Here is a 24,690-nt window from a genome sequence, read left to right as displayed (position 1 = left end):
GGGGAAGGGTAAGAGAAAGTAGAGCACACAGAGGAATGCACAAGAACATTTCCCCAAAGCCAATGACTGGGAAAATGAGTGAGGCTGATTTTTGTGAGTTCTTGTAACCAGCTGGACTTAAAGCCTGGAGTTTTAAAGGTCTCGGGCTTGGCTGGAGGGCACTGCACTGCTTCTGGAGAAAAGGCAAGCAAACAACCCTGGAGTCAGATGGCACGGAAACAATGATTTGAAGAGTACCTGGGGCACACAGGTGGGAGATCTTTTGGTGCATGTCCCTGAAAGGCAGCAATCATGGGGATGCCTCTCCAGGAACAAAGGAGCTGGCTGGCAACATTTCCCTTACCAACCCCTCAGCATAAACACAAAGCCACCTGCAGGGAAACAACACATTACTGACACCAGTTACCTAACTTGCTTACACCAAGTCCCACACCCCTGCACTCTGGCTGGACTGCCCTTCTCAGTCAAGCTTGCTTCAACCCAGCATGGTGGGCACCTTTCTCAGAAGACAAGCAGAAACCCCTACCCAGACCACATCGTCCATCCAGAGAGTTCTGCAGAGCTTCAGTTCTGGTGGAAGGATATCAGGTCTCATTTCAGAAGCAGACCAGAGCACACCTAGTTAAAACTTGCCACATTCTGGCCAAGGACCAAACACTGCCCACAGCAGGCAAGGAGAGCCTCTGCAGACAAGTGTCACAGAGAATGAAGCCGTCAAATCACAACCACACAGCACACACCGAGGACACTCCCTGAAGAGCCAAGCCCTGGACATTACATGACCTCTTCTGCATATCCATTACTCTCCAGAGCAGGAAACATAACTGGCATTTCTAACAGAGAAAAGGCAGAGACCTATACAAAATGTCAAGATGGAGGAATTCATCCCAAATGAAAGAACAAGATAAGGCCATGGCCATATTTCTAAGCAAAACAGATATAAGTAACATGTCTAGTGGAGAACTTAAAGCAACAATCATAAAGATACTCACTGAGCTTGAGAAAAGAATGGAAGACTTCAGGGAGACACTTATCACAGAGATAGAAGAGTTAAAAAAGAATCAATCAGAAATTAAGAATGCCATAACTGAGATTGGAGACAGGCTTGATGCAATGAATAGCAGGCTGGAAGAAGTAGAAAATAAATTAGTGTTAAAGAAGACAAAATAATGGAAAATAAGGAAGCTGAAAAAAAGAGAAAGGAGAATTATGCAACAGAGGAATAGACTTAGGGAACTCAGTGACTCCATGAAACATAATAACATTCATATTACTGAAGTCACAGAAGAAGAGAGAGAAGGGAGGCAGAAATTTATTTGAGAAAATAATAGCTGAAAACTTCCCTAATTTGGGGAAGGAAACAGACATCTAGATCCAAGAGGCACAGAGAACTCCCATCAAAATCAATAAGACCAGGTCAACATATTGTAATTAAATTTGTAAAATACAGTGATAAAGAAAAAATCTTAAAAGCAGCAACACACAAGTCCTTAACTTACAAGGGAAGACCCATAAGGTTAGCTGCAGATTTCTCAACAGAAACTTGACAAGCCAGAAGACAATGGCATGATATACTCAACGTGCTAAATGGGAAAAATATGTAGCCAAGAATACTTTCTCCAGCAAGGCTATCATTCAGAATAGGAGAGTTAAAGAGTTTCCCAGACAAACCAAAACTAAAGGAATTTGTGACCACTAAACCAGCACTGCAGGAATATTAAAGGAGACTCTTTGAGTGGAAATGGAAGACCATAAGTGAAAAAGACAAGAAAGAATCTCCAGAAACAATGACCAAAAAAAGTAATAAAATGTCATTAAATACAAATCTATGTATAATTACTCTGAATGTAAATCGACTAAATGCTCCAACAAAAGACATAGGGTGTCAGAATGGATAAAAAAGCAAGACACATCTATATGCTACCTACAAGAGACTCATTTTTTTTTTAAAGATTTATTTATTTATTTGAGAGAGAGCAAGGGTAGAGGCAGAGGGAGAGAGAGAGAGAATCCTCAAGCAGACTCCCCACTGAGCATAGAGCCCTATGTGGGGCTTGATCCCAGGACCCCAATATCATGACCTGAGCCAAAATCTAAAGTCAGATGTTTAACCAACTGAGCCACCTAGGTGCTCCTACAAGAAACTCATTTTAGACCTAAAGACGCTTGCAGATTGAAAATGAGGGAATGGAGAAATATTTATCATGCAAATGGATGTCAAACTTGACAAACTTGATTATAAAACAGACTGTAACAAGAGCTTAAGAAGGACACTATATCATAATAAAGGAGACTATCCAACAACAAGATTTAACAACTGTAAATATTAAAAAAAAACCTAAATATTTATGCAACCAACATGGGAGCACCCAAATAAATAAAACAATAAATAATAAACATAAAGGGACTCATTAATAGTAATACAATAATACTAGGGAATATACAACTCCCTTACATCAGTGGACAGATCATCTAAACAGAAAATCAACAAGGAAACAATGGCTTTGAATGACACACTGACCAGATGGACTTAGTAGATGTATTCAGAACAATCTATCCTAAAGCAGCAGAATACATATTCTTCTCAAGTACACAAGGGACCGTCTCCAGAGTAGATCACATATTAGGTCACAAATCAGGCCTCAACCAATACCAAGAGTGAGATCATACCATGAACTTTTTCTGAGCACAAAGCTTTGAAACTGGAAGTCAACCACAAGAGAAAATTGAGAAACACCACAAATACATGGTGGTTAAACAACAAGACACTAACCAATGAATGGGTTAACCAGGAAATCAAAGAAAATATTAAAAATACATAGAAACAAATGAAAATGGGCATCTTGGCTCAGATGTCCATCAACAGATGAATGGATAAAAAAGATGCAGTATATATATATACAATGGAATATTACTCAGCCATCAGAAAGGATGAATACTTACCATTCACATCAATGTGGATGGAATGGGAGGGTATTATGCTGAGCTAAATAAGTCAATCAGAGAAAGACAATTATTATATGTTTTCACTCATATATGAAATATAAGAAACAGGGCAGAGGACCATAGGAGAAGGGAGAGAAAACAGAATGGGAAGTCATTAGAGAGGGATAAAAACCATGAGAGACTCATAACTATAGGAAACAAACTGAGGGTTGCTGGAGGGGAGATGGGTGGGGAGGATGCGGAATTGGGTGATAGGCATTAAGGGAGGCACATGATCTGGTGAGGACTGGGTATTATATGCAACTGATAAATTACTGAACACTATATCTGAAACTAGTGATGTACTATTGAATTTAAATTAAAAAAAAAAAAAGAAAATGAAAACACAATGGTCCAAAACCTTTGGGATGCAACCAAAGTGGTCTAAAAAGGGAAGTATATAGCAATATAGGCTTACCTCAAGAGGCAAGAAAAATCTCAAACAATCTAAACTTACAGCTAAAGGAGCTAGAAAAAGAACAACAAATGAAGCCTAAAGCCAGCAGAAAGAAGAAAATAATAAAGATTAGAGTAGATATAATGATATAGAAACCAAAATATAGAACAGATCAATGAAACCAGGAGCTGGTTCTTTGAAAAAATTAATACAACTGATAAACCCCTAGCAAAACTTATCAAAAAGAAAAAAGAAAGGGCCCAAATAAGTACAATCACAAACGAGAGAGGAGAAATAACAACCAGCACCACAGAAATACAATTATAAAATAATATTATTAAAACCTATATGCCAACCAATTGGACCACCCAGAAGAAATGGATAAATTCCTAGAAACATATAAACACCCAGAACTGAAAAGAAGTAGAAAACCTGAACAGACCAATAACCAGCAAAGAAATCGAATCAGTAATGAAAAATCTCCCAACAAACAAAAGTCCAGGACCAGATGGATTCACAGGAGAATCCTACCACACTTTTAAAGAAGAGTTAATACCTATTCTTTTCAAACTATTCCAAAACATAGAAGAAAAACATCCAAATTCATTCCATGAGGCCAGCATTACCTCATTACCCTGATACCAAAACTAGACAGACTCCACTAAAAAAGAGATCTACAGGCCAATATCCCTGATGAACATGGATGCAAAAATTATCAATAAAGTACTAGCAAATCAAATCCAAGAATACAGTAAAAGAATCATTCACCATGATCAAGTGGCAATTATTCCTGGGCTGCAAGGGTGATTTAATATTCAAAAATCAACCAAAATGATATACCACATTAATAAAAGAAAGGATAAGAACCATATGATCCTCTCAATAGATGCAGAAAAAGCATTTGACAAAGTATAATATCCATTCATGATAAAAACATGTAGGTTTAAAGGGGAACATACCTCAACATTATAAAGGTCATATACGAAAAACCCGCAGCTAATACCATCCTCAATGAGGAAAAAACGAGAGCTTTTCCCCTGATGTCAGGAACAAGACAAGTATGTCCACTCTCACCACTGTTATTTAACATAGTACTGGAAGTCCTGCCTCAGCAATCAGACAACAAAAAGAAATAAAAGGCATCCAAACTGGTGAGGAAGAAGTCAAACTTTCACTATTTCCAGATGACATGATACCCTATATAGAAAACCCAAAAGATTCCACCAAAACATTGCTAGAACTGATACATGAATTCAGTAAAGTCATGGGATATAAAATGAACATATAGAAATCTGTTGGCATTTCTAGACACCAATAATGAAGCAACAGAAAGAGAAATTAAGAAATCAATCCCCTTTAAAATGCAACAAAAATGATAAGGTGCCTAGGAATAAACCTAACCAAAGAAGTGAAAGACCTGTACTCTGAACACTATAAAATACTGATGAAAGCAATTGAAGAGGATACAAACAAATGGAAAAACATTCCATGCTCATGGATCAGAAGACCACATATTCTTCAAATGTCTATACTACCTGAAGCAATCTACACATTAAATACAATCCCTATCAAAATACCATCAGCATTCTTCACAGAAATAGAACAAACTATCCTAAAATTTGTAGGGAACCACAAAAGACTGCAAATAGCCAAAGGAAACTTGAAAAAGAAAAACAACTGGAAGCATCACAATTCCAGACTTCAAGTTATATTACAAAGCTGTGGTGATCAAAACAGCATGGTACTGGCACAAAAAATAGACATATAAATGAATGGAACAGAATAGAAAACCCAGAAAATGATCCCACAGCTATAAGGTCAGTTAATCTTCAACAAAGCAGGAAAGAATATCCAAAGGGAAAAAGGCAGTCCCTTCAACAAATGGTGTCGGGAAAACTGAGAAGCAACATAAAAAAGAATGAAACTGTACCGTTTTCTTACCCATACACAAAAATAAATTCAAAATGGATGAAAGACCTAAATGTGAAACATGAAACCATAAAAATCCTAGAAGAGAACACAGGCCATGACCTCTTTGATATCAACTATAGCTACTTTGGGGTTTTTTGGTTTTTTTGTTTTTATTTGACAGAGAGAGAGATAGCGAAAGCAGGAACACAAGCAGGGGGAGTGGGAGAGGGAGAAGCAGGCTTCCCGCCGAGCAGGAAGCCCGATGAGGGGCTCGATCCCAGGACCCTGGATCATGACCTGAGCCGAAGGCAGACGCTTAACGACTGAGCCACCCAGGCGCCCCTATAGCTACTTTGTTCTTGATATGTCTCCTGAGGCAAGGGAAACAAAAGCAAAAATGAACTATTGGGACTTGAAGATAAAAACGTTTTTGCACAGTGAATGAAACAATCAACAAAACTAAAAGACAAACTTCAGAATGGGAGAAGATATTTTATTTATTTTTGACTCTGGAAAGATTTTAAGATTTCTTTATATTTGGAGCTTATAAATCATATAATGTCATGTCTAGATACCAGCCTTTTTAATTTATTGAGCTTTTCATACAGGCAATTTGGAAACTGTCTTCTTTGTGTATTTAATAATGTATTCCCCTCTTTTTCCTCTATTCTTTCTTCCAAAATACCTAATAAACAGAATTTGGGTATTCTGGACCAAATTAGTCTCCCCACAAATTTTCTACTTCCTTTTCTGTATGTATTTTACCTTCTGAAACTTCTCAATTACTTATCTGCCAACAATCCTCATGATTTCTTTCTTTCAGCTAATATATTGTTACTTTATAAAAACTTTTTTCTTTTGTTGAATTGTTTACCTCAATACTTAGTGGTGTTTTAAGGATGCAGTATTATCTTGGAGCACCGTGTGCTGGATTTTGTGTTTCATTTTCTTTTTTGGCAGGTTGGGAGGGAAGAGGTCACAGTGGTTTTTTTTCACGCTGCTCTACCTTACCCTCTAGGTCACGGCTGCTGGCACTCCGGAACAACATTTCAGAGAATCCCTTGCCAGCAGAGTTCCAGATTGAATCCCACTAATGAAAGGCATAGTGTGATGGCTGGAAGGTAGAAGGCAGGGAGAGCCATTATTGTTCCCCTGAAAGTGGTTGTTGTGTGGGCTGCAGAGAAGATGGTATCAAGGAATCGAAGGCTGGAGAACACTGTGCTTGTGGCAGAACATTTAATAAAACTGTAGACTCCAGTTACTCTGAAAGCCACTTACATTCCCAAAGAAGCCATAGTGATCTTATTAATGCAAATCGGACCACACCTTACCAGCACTTTAACACTAATGAGTCCTCTATTGCCCTCTGTTGCCCTCAAGATAAGCTAAAAATAGCACCCACATATCCTCCTATTTGGGTTCCTGAAATATCAACTACTGAAAAACTGTATCCCTGCACATGGTATTTGACATCACTTAGAATTTAAACTCTGCCTATGCCTTCAGCTCATACTGTTCTATTTTTTTCATCTCACCATTACTGTAAGCATATGGAAACATGATGTTATAGCTGCATGCTTCACAAATGCTATTAACACTTGAAATGCCCTCCATTTTCATTACCCAAATGGAAAATTTATTGAGCCTTCCCAAAATCACCTGTTCTATGAAGTCTCCAAAATATACAAAGACACCAAAAAATCCAAACTATTAAAAATTGGGCAGAGAGACTGAATAACATAATTCCATAGAGGATAACCAAATAACCAAAAGGTACATGAAAAGTTGCTCACCATCACTAATGGAAATGCAAAGATCACTAAGGGAAAAATACAAGTAAAACCACAATTAGCTATCACTTCACACTTCTTTGGATGGCTTTACCAAAACAAAACAAAACAAAAAAGGATAAGAGGTTCAGCAAGGATATGGAGAAAAAGGAACCCTTGTACACTCTTGATGAAAATGTAAATTGGTGCAGCCACTCGAGTAAACAATATAGTGTTTCCTGAAACATTTCAAAATAAAATTACCATTTGATCCAGCATCCCACTTCAGGGTATATATCCAAAAGAATTGAAATATGGATCTCAAAGAGATATCTGTACTTCCATATTCACTATAGCATTTTCACAATAGCCAAGACGTGGAAATATAATAAAAGTCCAGGTAAAGAAGAATGGATAAAGAAAATGTGGCACACACACATATGGAATACCATTCAAATTTTATGAAGAAGGAAATCCTGCCACTTGCAACAACCTGGATATACCTGGAGGACATTAAGGAAATTAAGCCAGACATGGAAAGACAAACACTGCATGATCTCACTTATATGTGGAATCTAATCAAATAAATAGAAGCAGAGAGTAGAATTGTGGTTGTCAGGGGCTGGAGGGAAGGGGAAATAGGGAGGTATTGATCAAGATTCAGTTATGCATAATAAATGAATTCTGGAAATCTGTAAAACATAGGGCCTATGATTAACAATACTTTATTGCCTACTTAAAAATTTGCTAAGTGGGTATATCTTAAATGAAATGTTTTTACCTACCATGTAAGGGCAAAAAATCAACAATAATGGGGCCAGGAAGAAATTTTTGAAGGTGATAGGTAGGTTAATGGCATTGATAGTGATGACAGTTTCAAGGGTGTATACTTGTCTCAAACACAGCAAGTGGTATACATTAAATATCTACAGCTTTTTTTTATATCAATCATGTTGCAGAGAAGTGGTTTAAAAACTATGACTGGAAGTCTTTTCAACGTAGAATTAGTTTAGGGGATTTGTCTCAATAAAATGTTTTATAGCACCTTAATGTATTGCATTAATCTCCACATTAATTAGGGTTTATCCTTCACTGGGTACCATCTATGGCTAGTAACAACCAGCCTGGATTTATAGACTCAGTTTTGGATTTCTGGTCTTCATTTTTCTATTGGTCAAGTGCACTCTTCAATCAGTCCATCTCAAGGTAATATAAATGCTTTTAATTAGTTTAATTATAATAAATTATTATCCAATTGTGACTAAAACCTTGGGAGGCTCACACTCTTTTCAGTAGTTGACCACAAGTCTTAGATTTATTCCTACATTACTGAACTTCAACCACTTCCATACACTCTTCAGTTGTTCAGCTCTCAGGGTGGAACATTATTTCCATGTTCCTGCAGCATCTTGTTGCTATGTCCATGAGTATTTTCAAGTGGACCCTAGAGATTATCTGGCTCAATCTCCATATTTTATGGAAAAGATGACTTGCGTGTTTTTGGAAGTTGACCAGTTAGTTGAAGGCAACACCAGGCTTGTCCAGTGCAAGTGATTCAGAGTCTACTCTGGTACTTTTGCATTCCATTCCCACTGCCACTTCCCTAAGCCATCATTCTCTGTCTTCCAATTCCTGTACAGGGTCTGTAGCCACTTTCTTACTCTGAGCTTTGCTTTACCCAACTCTTTTTTATACAATGTGTACAGCGAATCATCTGTGATTTTTAGGGCATATTTGATACTTCTTCATTGACAATAAGATGAAATCTGAACTTTGAAGTAGAACCATCAAGGCCAATAGGATCTAACCATGTGTAGGATGTGTTTCATAAAATGTATTTGAAATTATCAGTGTTTAGGTTAAAAATAAGCAAAATAAAAAAATTGTAGATGCATCCAGGTGGCTCAGTCAGTTAAGCAACTGACTCTTGATTTCAGCTCAGGTCATGATCCTGGGGTCCTGGTTTTGTGCCCCTTGTGGGGCTCCACGCTCACCAGGGAGTCTGCTTCAGGATTCTCTCTCTCCCTCTCTCTCTGCCCTTCTCCCACTCATATGTGTGCTCTCTCTCAGATAAATAAATAAATCTTTTTTAAAAAATATGTTCATCTTTTTAACTTTTGTATATTTTTTTAAAGTTTTTATTTATATCTAGTCAGTTAAGATACACCATAATATTAATTTCAGGTGTACAATTTAGTGATTCAACACTTACATACAATACCCTGTGCTCATTACAAGTGCCCTCCTAAATTCCCATCACCTATTTTACCCAGCCCCCATCCTCCTTCTTCCCTCTGATAACCATCAGTTTGTTCTCTATAGTTAACAGTTTGTTTCTTGGTTTGCCTGCCTCTCTTTTGTCCCCCATGCCTGTTTATTTTATTTCTTAAAATCCACATGAGTGAAATCATATGGTATTTGTCTTTCTCTGACTTATTATGCTTAGCATAACACACTCTAGCTCCATCCACGTTGGTGCAAATGGCAAGATTTCATTCTCTTTATGGCTGAGTAATATTCCATTGTGTGTATGTATGTAAATATATATGCCATATCTTTTTTATCTATTCATTAGTTCATGAACATTAGGGCTCTTTCCATAATTTGGCTATTGTTGATAATGTTGCTGTAACATCAGGGCATATGTATCCCTTCAAATTACTATTTTTGTATTCTTTGGTGCAATTGCTGGATTGTAGAGTAGTTCTATTTTTAACTTTTTAGGAACCCCTATACTGTTCACTAAAGTAGCTGCACCAGTTTGCATTCCCACCAACAGTGTAAGAGTGTTCCCCTTTTTCCACATCCTCATCAATGTCTGTTGTTTCTTATGTTGTCAATCTTTTTAGAGATGTTCCTTCTGAAGAAAAAATAGACACGTTCTAGCTGGAAAATAGGTGCAAAAAGTATACAAAGTTTAAGGACTGAGATCATGGAAATGTTGGTTTTCAAAAGGTTATCAATCAAAAAATAATCCTAACAACACAAGTCTAACAGGAGAGATGTTTTGTTTATTTTCATTAATAATGTGAAGAAGATAAGCAAATAACTTAGATTCCTCCAACTTGAAACTTTGTAAGGAATTATAGAAATTTAATATAAGTGCTCCCTTCTACTGATATACACAAGCATTCTGTGGTAAAAGCTTTAGAATAGGAACCAATCATAAGTGTACATTATGCATCTGAGGGTCTGTAGCTAGAAAAAAATAATTTAGGAAATAGGAGCATTGCTCAGACATGGGCTGCTATGGTTATTCCTCTCTTTAGAGAATGGCCTAAGGCTGAAAACAATTCTGTTTCTCTCCAGCATGGGATTGATGCATACATATGTAGCTAACCTAAGGGCCGAGATCAGCATTTAAAAGCACACCTGATGCAAACCATATATATTCCAAGGTGAAAGGGACTATGACCATTATTTCCTTGGGATAGGCATGGAGGGAATGCAGACCCAAGCTTGGTACTATTTCCATTATTCCCTACATTCCACAGCCTAATATACAACTTTCTATCATTTGAATATCTAAATGACTTTTGGTAAATATTAATTCTGTTCAGCCATGTTCATGGATAGAGAGAAGTGAAATAAGTGTATGTTACTAAATTTTGGAAATTTCAAGCACATGGTTTATATCAGAGGGAAGAATAAAAATTCAGTAAAAGATTTTGCAATTAATCAATGTCATCAATACATGAATTATTTAGGGAGAAGATAGCTATGCACATCAAGGTAAAATGTGGCCTTGAAAAACAAATTCCTACTTTGCTAGGAATGTGCAGAGTTCAAGCAAGGTATGCCAGAGATCCTGCACTACAACTTTGTGGACTGCTACATTGGCCAGAATGAAGACAAATGGTTCTCTGAAGCCTTCCACTCCAAGGCCATGTGGTTTTTTTTATCTTGATATTTTCATTCTGCACATTGTCTCCCTCAGAGCCTGGTGGATCTGCTTGTTCCGTAGTGTATAGATGATGGGGTTGAGCAGTGGGGTCACCACTGTGTTCACAAGGGCAGCCTCCCTGTTGGAGTCCAGCCTGTTCGTTTGCTTTGGTTTCACATATATAAACACACAGCTGCCATACATCAGAGAGAGGACGATGAGGTGAGACGAGCAGGTGGAGAAAGCTTTCTGTTTCTCCTTTGCTGATGGGAGTTGCATGATCGTGACTATTATGTTGCTGTAGGCAATGATGGTTATGATAAGGGATGTCAAAAGGATAAAGGAAGTGAGGATAAAGGCCAACATATCAACAGACCTGAAGTCAGAACAGGAAAGATGAATCAGGGGGCCAAGGTCACAGAAGAAGTGGGGGATGACATGGGGGCTACAGAAGGGTAACTGGGAAACCTTTACTACCAGACCAGTGATGAGAGGGAAGGCCAAAGCGAAGCAGGCAGTGACCAGGAGGAAGCAAGTCTTCAGGTCCATGATGGTCAGGTAATGCAGAGGCTTGCAAATGGCCACGTACCGATCCAGAGACATCACTGCTATGAGGAAGAAAACTGCCGATCCCAGAAATAAAAAGACAAATGCTTGTATCAAACAGGCAAGAAAGGAAATGGTTTGCTTGCCTAAGAGAAAGATGACCAGCAACTTAGGAATAACAGCACTTATGACACCACACTCCATGAAGGAGAAAATGCTGAGGAAAAAGTACATAGGTGTGTGGAGCCAGGGTCAGCACAGGTGATGGTCATTATGACAGCATTGCCTGCAATGGATGCCACGTAAGCCAGCAGGTGCAACAGGAAGAGGATCTTTCCCAGGTGTTGGATGGCAGGAAACCCCTCCAAGATGAATTCTCAGACAGTTGTAACATTCCCCATTTCCATGGACATCTCATTCTACAACAGGATCACTGCTGGTCTTAACCTAAAATCAGTATGCAAAGGTTTCAGAGGATTAAGTTATTTGATTATTCAAAAGGGTGGCTAGGGTGATAGTAAAGTGGATTACCTAGTTGGATCTTGAATCAGTAGGACCTGAGTTCAGTACTAGTTCAATACTGTGTTCTAACTTCTGAGAGATGAGGCATCTTTGGAAAGTTAGTTAGCCTTTGTGAACTTCACTTTCACCCTCTGTAGAATGAAGATGATAGGATCTAACTGTTCATGTTCTTGTTAGAATAAGAGAAAGCATGTAACTCACCTGACATACGATGCCAATGTTTCCAATGTGTTCTTCAAAGGCTAATTGTAATGTTATGATCATTAATGTAATGCTTATACAGAGCATCATCAGTAGGCAGGGTTGTTGATATTTTCAGTTATAGAACATTATACTGTTTTAATAATACTACCAATTTCTAAGTAAACATAATAGTAATGCTAATATTATTCCCTTTTCAATATTCCTTTTAATAATGCAACACATTCTATGATACAAGTTGTCAAAATCATCGTGTATTGAGGACTTAAGCTTGGTACTATGCTGGTTACTGAAATTCAGTATTTCTATTACTCTTCACAATAATCATGAGACCCTTTTTCTACAGAAGCAGAAACTGAGCCTTAGAGAGCTCCAGAGATTTTAGGTCACATAGCTCGCACTTTAGCCCAAATGCCCAAATGAGAGCCCCTGCTGTTTACAATGTGGTAATAAAATATTTTTAAATGGAAAGAAATTTATTGTTGATGATTTCTCAAACTTAAGTGAAGATTAGCCTTATTTATCTTAATTGTTTCTATCCATACTTAGTATCACTGATGAGTTATTGATCTGTGGAATGACGTGGGTCTTAGAGAGGATCTACTTTAGCACAAGCATTTTATAGAAGAGACTGGAGACCAGAGGATTTAGGGGCTGCCTAAGAACATGACATAATTGTAAAGTCAGGATTTACCATCCCTGCACCCCCTCCAGGATTCATGCTGTCTTGTGAGGGAAGTAGGAATGACAACAGTTCATAGGATTAACCCACTTAGGGGCACTCATGCACTCACTCTTACATCAGTCCTCTCAATGAGTAACTTCTCTTACGATGGTTTTGGCTCTAGCATTTCAATACTAGGCTAAAAGTCTGCTGTGTGGAAGGCATCACTCTCACCAACCCACCCTGAGCCAGATCCTCTGAAGGGCTGCTCATGAAACCAAACTCCTCACCCCTGAGGGGCACAGCCTAAAGGAGCCTCTCCTGTTCCTGTTGACCCCTGTAAGTCCACCAAGTCACCAGGGTCCCTGAGGCCAGGTACACACAGGAGTCACCTTACGAGGGAGAGGACTTCCTCCTCTTGCATATACTGTCTTTCAAGAAATCAAGAGCTTCCTTTGGGCTGAGGGGAAAGGAGAGGAGAAGGAAACTCATTTGTCACAGGCTGTTGTCCCAGAGTGGGGTAAATATGCATCTCATGCTGCCAGTGTTCTGGATGACAAAGTCCTGTTTCCATAGCCCAGGATGTTTCATAGCACAACAAGTCTACATGGTAGCCTGGACCACTGAAGCTTCAGAAAGAAGCAGACAGACTAGAACAACCACATTTCACTGCCCCCAATTCTGAGCTACAGCTGGACTCTCAGACTACATAGGGTTCTGATGAATTGTCTGGCTCTGCCTCCCCCAGTGGGTAGAAGCCCACCTACCATGCAACATTGCTGTCTACCTTTGTATTCCAGTTAAGGGGAACCGGCACCTTCTCTTACGTGCAAGCCTAAGTGCTACTGAGACAAAGGTCCTGCTGCAGTGCTCCACATCATGGGTGCACCTGCTCCAAGATACCTCTTGCACTACACTGTGCTCCTCTACACTGTGCTTCTACAAGGAGAAGCATCCTTGTTTTTCTGCATCAACAATGAGAAGCTGCTGATACATAAGTCTGAGGCTCTTTGATATCTTTCCCAGAAGACTGTTTGATCACCCAAAAGAATGGACCCAGCCAGTGAGCAGAGAATGCAGGCCCCCAAACTTTATTAGATGCTGAAGAGATAGGGTCAGAAAGTAAAAGCACAGCCGGTCTCCTGGGGACAGCTAATTGGTCACTGTTGAGAACAAGTTACTGGCGCAACCCTTATATTTATCTCCCATCGTCTGTGGTGACACTGACTCCCAGATGTCCACACTGTTCTCTGCCAAGAGTTTTCAAGGAAATTATATGACAATTTCCCAGGAGTTTATAAAATCCCAAATTGAATGTTGCTACTGATTTGAGGTAAAAGTCCAGACTACAATTTTCTACATGATGTATGCACTGAGGTCAGAGCATAGTTGTTGCAAGGACAGATTTTTATGTTTGAAAGAGCTGGTTTATATCCTGGCTTTCATGAGGCTTTTGGGAAGCTACTGAGTGAGGAGGCCCACCTTTCTTGGTCAATCACTCTTTATGCTTCCACCAAGGTTATAATTCTTTCATTGCATATTTGCCTGTGAAGAATATTTTGTGTTCCCCAATCTCTTTGAAAAAGGAAAGCACACATCTTTTTCCTCTTAATGGAGTAAACAGAATGATAGGTGGTTTCTGTAACATCACTAACCAGGAAGGCCCCTCTCTTTTTAAATGAATCTGGGAAGTGGATCCCCAGATTCTTTCTAGATGCAGAAGAGGAAGAGATGTGAGCCTGAGGGTAGAGAAGCTGTATCCATAGCAACCATTGGCTTGGAAAGGTGCTTCTTCTCCTAGGTATCTCTGCTGGGCTGCTGTGGCAGTAGTGACCCATTATTCTGTGGTCTGGCTTCCACTGAAAGCCAGAGAAGGGGACTAAATTCCAAAGTGTGTTTGTAGGCAACCCTGAGGCATATGGTAGCTGAAAATATGTTCTGCCTGAATCTGCTCTCATCAGTATTGATGTTACATCGTCAAGGCAAATATTATAGAAATTTTTACGAGTCTTTATGTGGGTCCTACCTTCCCCAAAATAGACTAAATCATTTTTATAACATCTATCCATCTACTACTCGGCTTTCAGTCCAGGCCAAACCTGGACCTCATGGTCATGTTCTCAGTTGGAAGTGGGGGAAAATAAAGAGTAATGGTAGATGAGTTATAGAAGCTAGAGCAACATGAGACTATACATTTTGATGCTCAGATAAAGGCTCATTTGCATGGGGTTTTAATTTTATTCAGTGCTAGCTTTATGGTGCAGAAATACCTGTCATACCTGAATGAATCCCAATGCCAACATGATGGTGGGAAGGTGGGAGGAGAGGGCCTGGCATGTGGTTTGATGGAAAGGCTTACAAAGTGGACACTCAAAGAAATGGGCTGAACTAACTCTACATTGCATCTAGTGTAAGTGGTGGTGAGCTAGCACCAAGATATGTTTCAAATTGTCCTTAGCCTATAGTTTCTCTTTCCTGGATAGTGCCTTCATGTCTCACCAATACCCACTATTTCTTCCTGATTTTTTTAATGTAGTTGTAATAGTTTATTTTTGCTTTTTTTCCCTTGCCACAGAGACATATCTAGAAATAAATTGCTATGGCCAATGTCTAAGAGGATACTACCTGTGCTCTCCTGGGATTGTGTTGGTTTCCTGCCTCATATTTAGGTTTTTCATCCATTTTGAATTTATTTTTGTATATGGTGGAAGAAGGTGGTCCAGTTTCATTCTTTTCATGTTGCTGCCCAGTTTTCCCCAACATCATTTGTTGAAGGGACAGTCTTCCCTTTGGATATTCTTTCCTGCTTTGTCGAAGATTAACTGACCGTATAGCTGTGGGTTCATTTCTGGGTTTTCTATTCTGTTCCATTCATCTATGTGTCTATTTTTGTGCCAGTACCACACTGTTTTTAATATAACTTGTAATATGACTTAAAGTCTGGAACTGTGAGGGCTCCAGCTTTGCTTTGGTTTTTCATGATTGCTTTGGCTATTTGGGGTCTTTTGTGGTTCCATACAAATTTTAGGGTTGTTTGTTCTAGCTCTGTGAAAAATGCTGTTAGTATTTTGATAGGGGTTGCATTCAATGTGTAGATTGCTTTGGGTAGTATAGACATTTTAAGAATATTTGTTCTTCTGATTCATGAGCATGGAATGTCTTTCCATTTCTTTGTATCCTCTTCAATTTCTTTCATCAATGTTTTATAGTTTTCAGAGTACAAGTCTTTCACCTCTTTGGTTAGGTTTATTCCTAAGTATCTTATTGTTTTTGGTACAGCTGTAAATGAGATCTGTTCCCTGATTTATCTTTCTGCTACTTCACTATTGGTGTCTAGAAATGCCACAGATTTCTGTACATTGATTTTGTATCCTGTGACATTACTGAATTCATGTATCAGTTCTAGCAAATTTTTGGTGGAATCTTTTGGGTTTTCTGTATAGAATATCATGTCACTTGCAAATAGTGAAAGTTTAACTTCCCTGCCAATATGGATGCCTAGGCTGAGGCAGGATTTCCAGTACTATGTTAAATAATAATGGTGAGAGTGGACTTCCTTGTCTTGCTCCTGACTGTAGAGGAAAAGCTCTCAGTTTTTCCTCACTGAGGATGGTATTAGCTGTGGGTTTTTCATATATGGCCTTTCTAATGCTGATATATGTTCCCCTCTAAACCTACATGTTGAGGGTTTTCACCATGAATGGATATTATACTTGTCAAATGCTTTTTCTGCATCTATTGAGAGGATCATATGGTTCTTATACTTTCTTTGTATAAGTGGTGTAACACACTGATTGATTTTTGAATACTGAACCACCCTTGCAGCCCAGGAATAATTGCCACTTGATCATGGTGAATGATTCTTTTAATGTGCTGTTGGATTTGGTTTGCTAGTATTTTATTGAGAATATTTTTTATTATGTTCAGTTAGCCAACATAGAGTATTTTTGTATCTATGTTCATCGGGGATATTGGTCTGTAGTTCTCTTTTTTAATGGAGTCTTTGTCTAGTTTTGGTATCAGGGTAATGCTGGCCTCATGGAATGAATTTGGATGTTTTCCATCTTTTTTTTTTTTTTAATAGTTTGAGAAGAATAGGTATTAACTCTTCTTTAAATGTTTGGTAGATTTTGCCTGTGAAGCTGTCTGGCCCTTATGGCCTTTCATATATCCCAGACAGGGTGCTGCAGAAGTCTCCAACTCAGAACCACCAGATTTTTTGAAATAACTCCAAAAGAAAAAAAAAAAAAAAAAAAACCTGTTCCCCCTAACTGAAAAACTGTTATTAGGCCATTAACAGAATTTTTGCCAATACTAATCCTATTCCAGTCAAACATCAATAGAAAAACCATACCTTCTTCTAGTGGTTGAACAGGGATTTTATCTTCCCTACCCATTCATGATAAAAAATAAAAATAAACTCTCAATAAGCTAGGAGTAGAGGGGAACTACCTCAACTTAATAAAGAGTATATACAAAAAACTTAGAGGTAACATCATACTTAATGTTAAAAGACTGAATGTTTCCCCTCTAAGATAAGGAACAAGACAACTCTGGAAGTTTAGCCTCTGCAGTAAGGCAAGAAAAAGAAATAAAATGCATACAGATCAGAAAGGAAGATATAAAACCATCCCTATTGGCAGATGATATGAAAACTTAAAAAACCCCAAACAACCTACAAAAATAGTCCTAGAATTAATAAGTGATTTCAGTAAGGTCATAGGTCACAAAATCAACACCAAAAAAAATCACATTTTTATATACTAACTATAAATTTGTGGAAACCTAAATTAAAAATACATTACCACTTGCAGTAACTCCAAAGGAAATATGTGGATATAAATCTAAAAAAATATGCACAGAATCGATATGTGGAGAGCTATACAACTGTGATGAAAGAAATCAAAGAAGGCTAGATAAATGGGGAAACAAAGTGTGCATGAATTGGAAGACTCAGCATAGTTAAGATGTCAGTTCTCTTCAAATTGACAAACAGGTTTCATACAATTTCTAACAAAATCCCAGCAAAGTTTTTCAAGTAAACTCTATGCCCAACATGGGGGTTGAACTTATAACCCCAAGATCAAGAGTTCCATGATCTACCAACTAAACCAGCCACCCTCCCTACACCCAGCAAAGTTTTTGTAGACACAGACAAACTTATTCTAAAATTTGTATGGAAAGGCACAGGTCCTTAATCTTTGAAAAAGAATAAAGTAGGAGTAGTGACTCTATTCAACATTAAATCTTATTATATAGTTATAGTAATCAGACAGTGTGGTGTGAAGGAGGGATAAACACATAGATTAATGGAACAGAATAGATAAACCAGAAATAGACCTACACAAATATGTCCAACTGATTTTTGACAAAAGGTACAAAAGTAATTCAGTGGAGGAAAGATAGTTTTTTCAACAAATGGTGCCAGAGCAATTAGACATCCACATGCAAAAACAAAAAAGAGAGAGAGAGAGGAGGAGGAGAACAACAACAACAAAAGAAAACCTCAACCTAAGTCTGACAACTTAAAACAAACAAACAATAAAAACTAATTCAAAATGGATCTCAGACAAACATAAAACACAAAATTATTAATAATATTTAGGAAAAAAATAGGAAATCTGCAGGATCTAGGGCTAGGCAGAGATGTCTTAGACTTGACAACAAAGTATGATCCATAAATGAAAAACTGGAAATTAGACCACATCAAAATTTAGAAAACTTTTGTTCTGTGAAAGTATATGTAAAGAGTATAAAATGACAAGCTACAGACTGGGAGAAAATATTTGCAACCCACATTTCTGACAAAAGACTAATATCTGGAACATATAAAGACCTCTCAAAACTCAACAGTAAAAAAAAAATCCAGTTGGAATATGGGCAAAGGACATGAACAGACATTTCACCTAAAAGGTATAAAAATGCCATTGAAGCAAATGAAAGACATTCAACATCATTAGTCACCAGGGAAATGCAAATTAAAACAACAATGAGATGTTATTATACACTTAACAGAATGGCTATAAACATAGTGATAAGACCAAATATTTTTGAGGATGCAGAGAAACTGGACCACCTGTATATTGCTAGTGGGAATATAAATTGGTACAAGTGCTCTCAAAAATTGACAGTTTCTTATAAAACTAAACATGCAACTACCATACAACCCAGCAATTACACATTTGGGTGCTCATCCCAAAAAAATGAAAACCTGTGTTCACACAAAAACCTGTACACAAACATGAATGTTCACAGCAGCTTTACTTGTAAAAGCCAAAAACTGGAATCAGCCCATATGCCCTTTTGCAGGTGAATAAACACATCATACCATCCACACCATTGCCTACTATTCAGCAATAAAAAGGGATGAAATATTGATATATGCAATAGTTTAGATGAATCTCAAGGGAATTGTGCTGAGTAAAAGAAAGAATCAAAAGATTACATATTGTATGATTCCATTTGTATAACAGTTTTGAAATGAGAACATTTTAGAAACTGAGGATGTGGGATGCCTAGCTGGCTCAGCTGGTAGAGCATGTGACTCTTGATCTCCAGGTGGTGAGTTCAAGCCCCACATTAAACAGAGCTTAGTTTTTAAAAAGCAAAGCAAAGCAAAGGGAAGAAACTGAGGACATTTGCTCAGGGGTGGGAGGGTGAAGTAAGTGTAGCTCTAAAAAGACAAGAGGAAGGATCTTTGTGGTGTTTGAAAAGTCCAATATCTTTACTGTGGTGGTAGATATATGAACCAAGACATGTGATAAAACTGTATAGAGGTAAACACACACATACACACACACGAGTATAAGTAATACTGGAGAAATCTGAAAAAGACTGGTGGATTATGTTAGTCAGTATGCTGACTGTGATATTAAACTATAATTTTGCAAAATGTTATCATTGCAGGAAAATGAGCAAAGTGTACACAGATCCTACTTCTTACAACTGCATGTGAATCTATAATTATTTCAATAAAAATTTCAATTAAAGAAGAAAAGGATAGTTTGGGAGGTTTGAGTGATGGTGTTTCATAAAAAGTAATACATTCCCTGATTTTTAAAAAAATGGATGTTTAGGGGTGCCTGGGTGGCTCAGTCAGTTAAGTGTCTGCCTTCAGCTCAGGTCATGATCCCAGGGTCCTAGGATCGACTCCCATGTTGGGCTTCCCACTCGGCAGGAAGCCGGCTTCTCCCTCTCCCTCTGCCTGCCACTTCCCCTGCTTGTGCTCTCTCCCTCTGTCAAATTAAAAAATCTTTTTAAAAAAATGGATGTTTCATTCTAATCACAGTGAAACAAAAATCGTAATGCCAAAGGCTCATGAAAATGCAAAGAAACTCATGCACTGCTAAGGGGAATGTAAAATGTATAATCACTCTGGAAAACAGTTTGTCAGATTCTTACAAAACTAAAGGTGCAACTATCATACAAGCCAGCAATTGTGTTCTTAGGATTTATTCCAGGGAAATGAAATCTTATATTCATACAAAAACTTATACATGAATATTCAGAGCAGCTTTATTTGTAATAGCTAAAAACTGGAAACGGGACATCAGGAAGATGGCAGGATAGGAGACCTTTCCCTCTCCTCCCACAGACACCCTGAATAAACAGCTACACACAGATCAATTCCCTCTGAAAGATATCCAGAAACTAGCTGAGACACTCCTACACTACCAGGCAACTGAGAAAATAGCCACATCAAAATAGATGGGAAAAGCTGAGACACACTCTCACCATAAACCCCATCCTACACAGCACCTTACAATCAGGTGGGAACCCCCAACCCCCAGCTTTTCCCAGAAGAGCAAAGGGTTTACACCACACATCTAGTGCTTCAACTTATAGGGTTGACAACCAAAGGATTGGCTCCTAACTTGCTGGTTTCTAGGAGCTGACAGGCCTATCATAGACTAAAATCAGAGACTGGTATTAAAGCAGCACACAAAAACTTTCCTCGGGTATTCCCCCAGATCAGCATAGAGCAAGCAGGCAAAAATGGCCAGCTCTAAGTTTCTCCCTAGAAGGTATTAGACTATACATCGAAAGTCTTAACTTTCCTAGCTGCTACCTTGAGGGTCTGGCTTCTAACTAGCCTGCATCTGGGAGCTGACAGACAGAAAATCACTACTCTCCTAGAAGTCTGAATAAGCCAGTGGCCACTTTCTGTAGCTCCTTTTCGCCTGGCTTGCTCCAGAGGTAGAATGAAGACTCCAACTAACCTTCCTGTCTCTGAGAGCCAATCGGCCCAGCATTCATTAGGCCCTTGAGGGTGACAGACAGTAAAGCAACAGTTTTAAAGAGTGTGTGGTCTGAATGAGAGTGCAGCCAATGGCCACAGGGCCTCTTCCCAACTCAGGGTACAGTGAGTAGGGGATTCCCTCTCTCAGCTGCTCACTGAGAGAAGGAATTGGACCACACATCTAGCCTTCCCCACTTTTCTGGCTTCTGCTAAGAACGACTAGCTTCTATCCTACCTCAGAGACTAACAGGGTTTGGCATACTCTAGTCTCCTGGGGCATACTAAAAACAAAGATAGTGGTTTGGATGAGCACAAAGGTTTGAGAAGTACCCAGAATCTCTGTCTGAGCTGATCGATGAGGTTCATCACCTACACTAGCCTGGCTCATGAGGCTGGGCTGCGAAAATTGGCAGAGGTGGCTATTTTATCTAAGGCACAGAAACCAGAAACACAGGGAACTCCTGCTTTTAGATTAGGCTCAGAAATTATCTTCTTTGGAGAATGAAGGGACATAGACACAGCTGTCTTTGGAAGATCATAACCCCCAGGACACTTTATAATCAAACCATTCCCAGGCAAAAAAAAATAAATCTAAATCACCCAATATTTTTTGACAGTCTAAGATTCTTCCTATTCAGATTATGCCTTGAATATAAGTGATCCTCAAATCAAGTAGGAAAGGAATATATGCACTCAAATCAGACATATTGAAAGTCAAATGCACAGCATGCACATGGTATGTCAGATGTGATAGGAACTACTTCCCATTAGGGCCAATTGTCTTCAGGTGGGGAGTGCTTCCTCCATGAACCTACAAGCACAATAACTGACCCAATTTTAATCCATTTTAAAATTATCAATGTACTCAATTTCCTTTTAAACTTTCCTAATTATGAGTTTTGTTAGTTTTTGCTGCATAAAATGTCAACCATAATTTAGCTTAACTTGGAAGACAGTGGCAGCTCCCACACCTAAAGTCACATTAGGAGAAAACATCTCTTACATGTAGGGAGAGAATCTGGTAGTGGGATCACCTACCTTTCAGCAACCTACTGGGGTCAGAGCTTGGCAACATCAATTACAGGGGGAAAATTTGAACAAATTTAAAAGTTTTGAGGTGTCTGGGTGGCTCATTCAGTTAAGAGTCTGCCTTCAACCTGGGTGGCTCAGTTGGTTAAGCGACTGCCTTCGGCTCAGGTCATGATCCCAGAGTCCTGGGATCGAGTCCCACATCAGGCTCCCTCTCAGTGGGGAGCCTGCTTCTCTCTCTGCCTCTGCTTGCCATTCCCCCTGCTTGTGCTCTTTCTCTCTGTTAAATAACGAAAATCTTTAAAAAAAAAAAAAAGAGTCTGCCTTCAGCTCAGGTCATGATCCCTGGGATCAAGCCCTGCATTGGGCTACCTGCTCAGCAGAGAGCCTGCTTCTCCATCTCCTCCCCACTCATGCTCTCTCTCACTATCTCTGTCTCTCTTGCTCTCGCAAATAAAATCTTTAAAAAATTTTTTGAAGTTTTGCATTTTATTTATATTCCAAGAAAGAGTTAAAGACAATTTTATTAATAATATTAGACATAGCTGGAAGATGACAAAATCAAAGTGCCCATCCTAACCACATGGAGTTACACTAAGCTATTTATACCTCTAAAACCAATAGACCCAAAGAGAGAACCAGCTTACTACTGGTTCATTTACATAAAAGATTCAATTAATGAAATACAATTAATTTTCATTAGGCTATAATATTATGACTTTATATAATTTTCAGAACAATTTGTTTCTAAAATTTCAAACCCTGAATATATAAAATGGTAATGGTTTCTATCTATTTTTTCTTAGGCATATGAAAACTCAAGCATAAGAATGTACCATGAACAGTAATTATTACTATCTGATTGGCAACTTTTTTATTCTCAGCTTAAAGACATCGTATTATGTGATTTATGTATACTAGGCTCTCCATAAATGTTGTTTGAATTGAATTCATAAAAGACCACTGAGTAGAAAATCAAGGAAGATATTCTTTAGCACAATATAGAGAACTAAGAGGAATTTTCAAATAGTGAAAAGTACGGTATTGCAAAGTAAAATTGTACCCATCCAGATGAAAATTAGCATAAGCAAGATCACCATATGTAGAATTCTATAGAAAAGATTTCTGCAATCATGGGAAATTGAACTAGAAGATCCACTTACCTTCCAAAGCTCTGTTTCTGCAACCTCATCCTGGACAGAGCATCCCTCAGAGCCTGATGGACCTGCTTGTTCCGCAGAGTGTAGATGACAGGGTTGAGCAGCGGGGTCACCACCGTGTTCACAAGGGCAGCCTCCCTGTTGGAGTCCAGCCTGCTCCTTTGCTTTGGTTTCACGTATATAAACACACAGCTGCTGTACATCAGAGAGAGGACAATGAGGTGAGACGAACAGGTGGAGAAAGCTTTCTTTTTCTCTTTGGCTGACGGGAGTTGCAGGATTGTGAGTACTATGTTGCCGTAGGCAATGATGGTTATGATAAGGGATGTCAAAAGGATAAACAAGGCAAGGACAAAGGCCAACATATCAACAGACCTGGTGTCAGAACAGGAGAGATGAATCAGGGGGCCAAGGTCACAGAGAAAGTGAGGGATGACATGGGGGCCACAGAAGGATAACTGGAAAACCTTTACTACCAGACCAGTGATAAGAGTGAAGGCCAAAGCACAGCAGGCAGTGACCAAGAGGAAGCAAGTCTTCGGGTTCATGATGGTCAGGTAATGCAGAGGCTTGCAAATGGCCAGGTACCGATCCAAGGACATCACAGCCATGAGGAATAAAATTATTGACCCAAAAAACAGAAAAGAAAAGGCTTGTATGAGACAAGCAGTAAAGGAAATTGTTTGCCTTCCTGAAAGAAAGATGGACAGCAGTTTAGGAATAACTGTGGTGATAAAACAGCATTCAGAGAAGGAGAAAATGCTGAGTAAAATATACATTGGTGTCTGGAGGCGATAGTCAACCCAAGTAATGATGATGATCACCACATTTCCTGTGATAGAGGCCAGGTATGCCAGCAGATGCACCAGGAAGAAGATGTTCCCCAGGTACTGGACGGCAGGAAACCCTTCCAGAATGAATTCTTGGATTGTTGTCTCATTCCTCACCTCCATAGTGAGCTCCATTTCTCTGTCATCAATTCTGTTGGATCTGTTAAACAGAAAACACTATCACCAAAGAATAAAAAGTTTAATTGATGGACTATTAAAAAAAATAAATACTACTTGCAGCTACAATTCTGAATGAGGAATCACTTTATATCATTTAAATGCCGTATTATAAGTTATTTTGAACTTTTTCTATTTTAAAATTATAAAAAGTGAAGGTTTATTGTTTATTTTTGAAAATAATTTTTAATGTGCAACTTAACTTTTCTAGAATATAGTATATTGGAATAATAGTCCATAAGGTAAATGATGTAAAATAAAAATTATTGTTTACAGATAACATATAAAACCAACAGATAACAATGAAAGCTGTCATCCCACAGAGAGTATTTTTATAGGATCAAATGTTAATTTCTATACTTCAGGTAGCATATGCA

At 38.5% G+C, this 24,690-nt stretch overlaps 1 pseudogene; it reads right to left on the bottom strand.

Annotated features, from left to right (window-relative positions):
* Positions 1 to 10,960: 10,960 nt before the first annotated feature.
* On the bottom strand, positions 10,961 to 11,901 carry LOC123847091 (olfactory receptor 6E1-like; annotated as a pseudogene).
* Between the last annotated feature and the right edge of the window lie 12,789 nt (positions 11,902 to 24,690).

This window comes from Mirounga angustirostris, unplaced genomic scaffold, assembly GCF_029215605.1.
Source record: "Mirounga angustirostris isolate CCGP_5_RB_7025 unplaced genomic scaffold, mMirAng1.0.hap1 SCAF_6, whole genome shotgun sequence".
Lineage (NCBI taxonomy): Eukaryota > Metazoa > Chordata > Mammalia > Carnivora > Phocidae > Mirounga > Mirounga angustirostris.
Note: the sequence above shows the minus strand (reverse complement) of the source record. Positions and strands in the feature narration are given on the sequence as shown.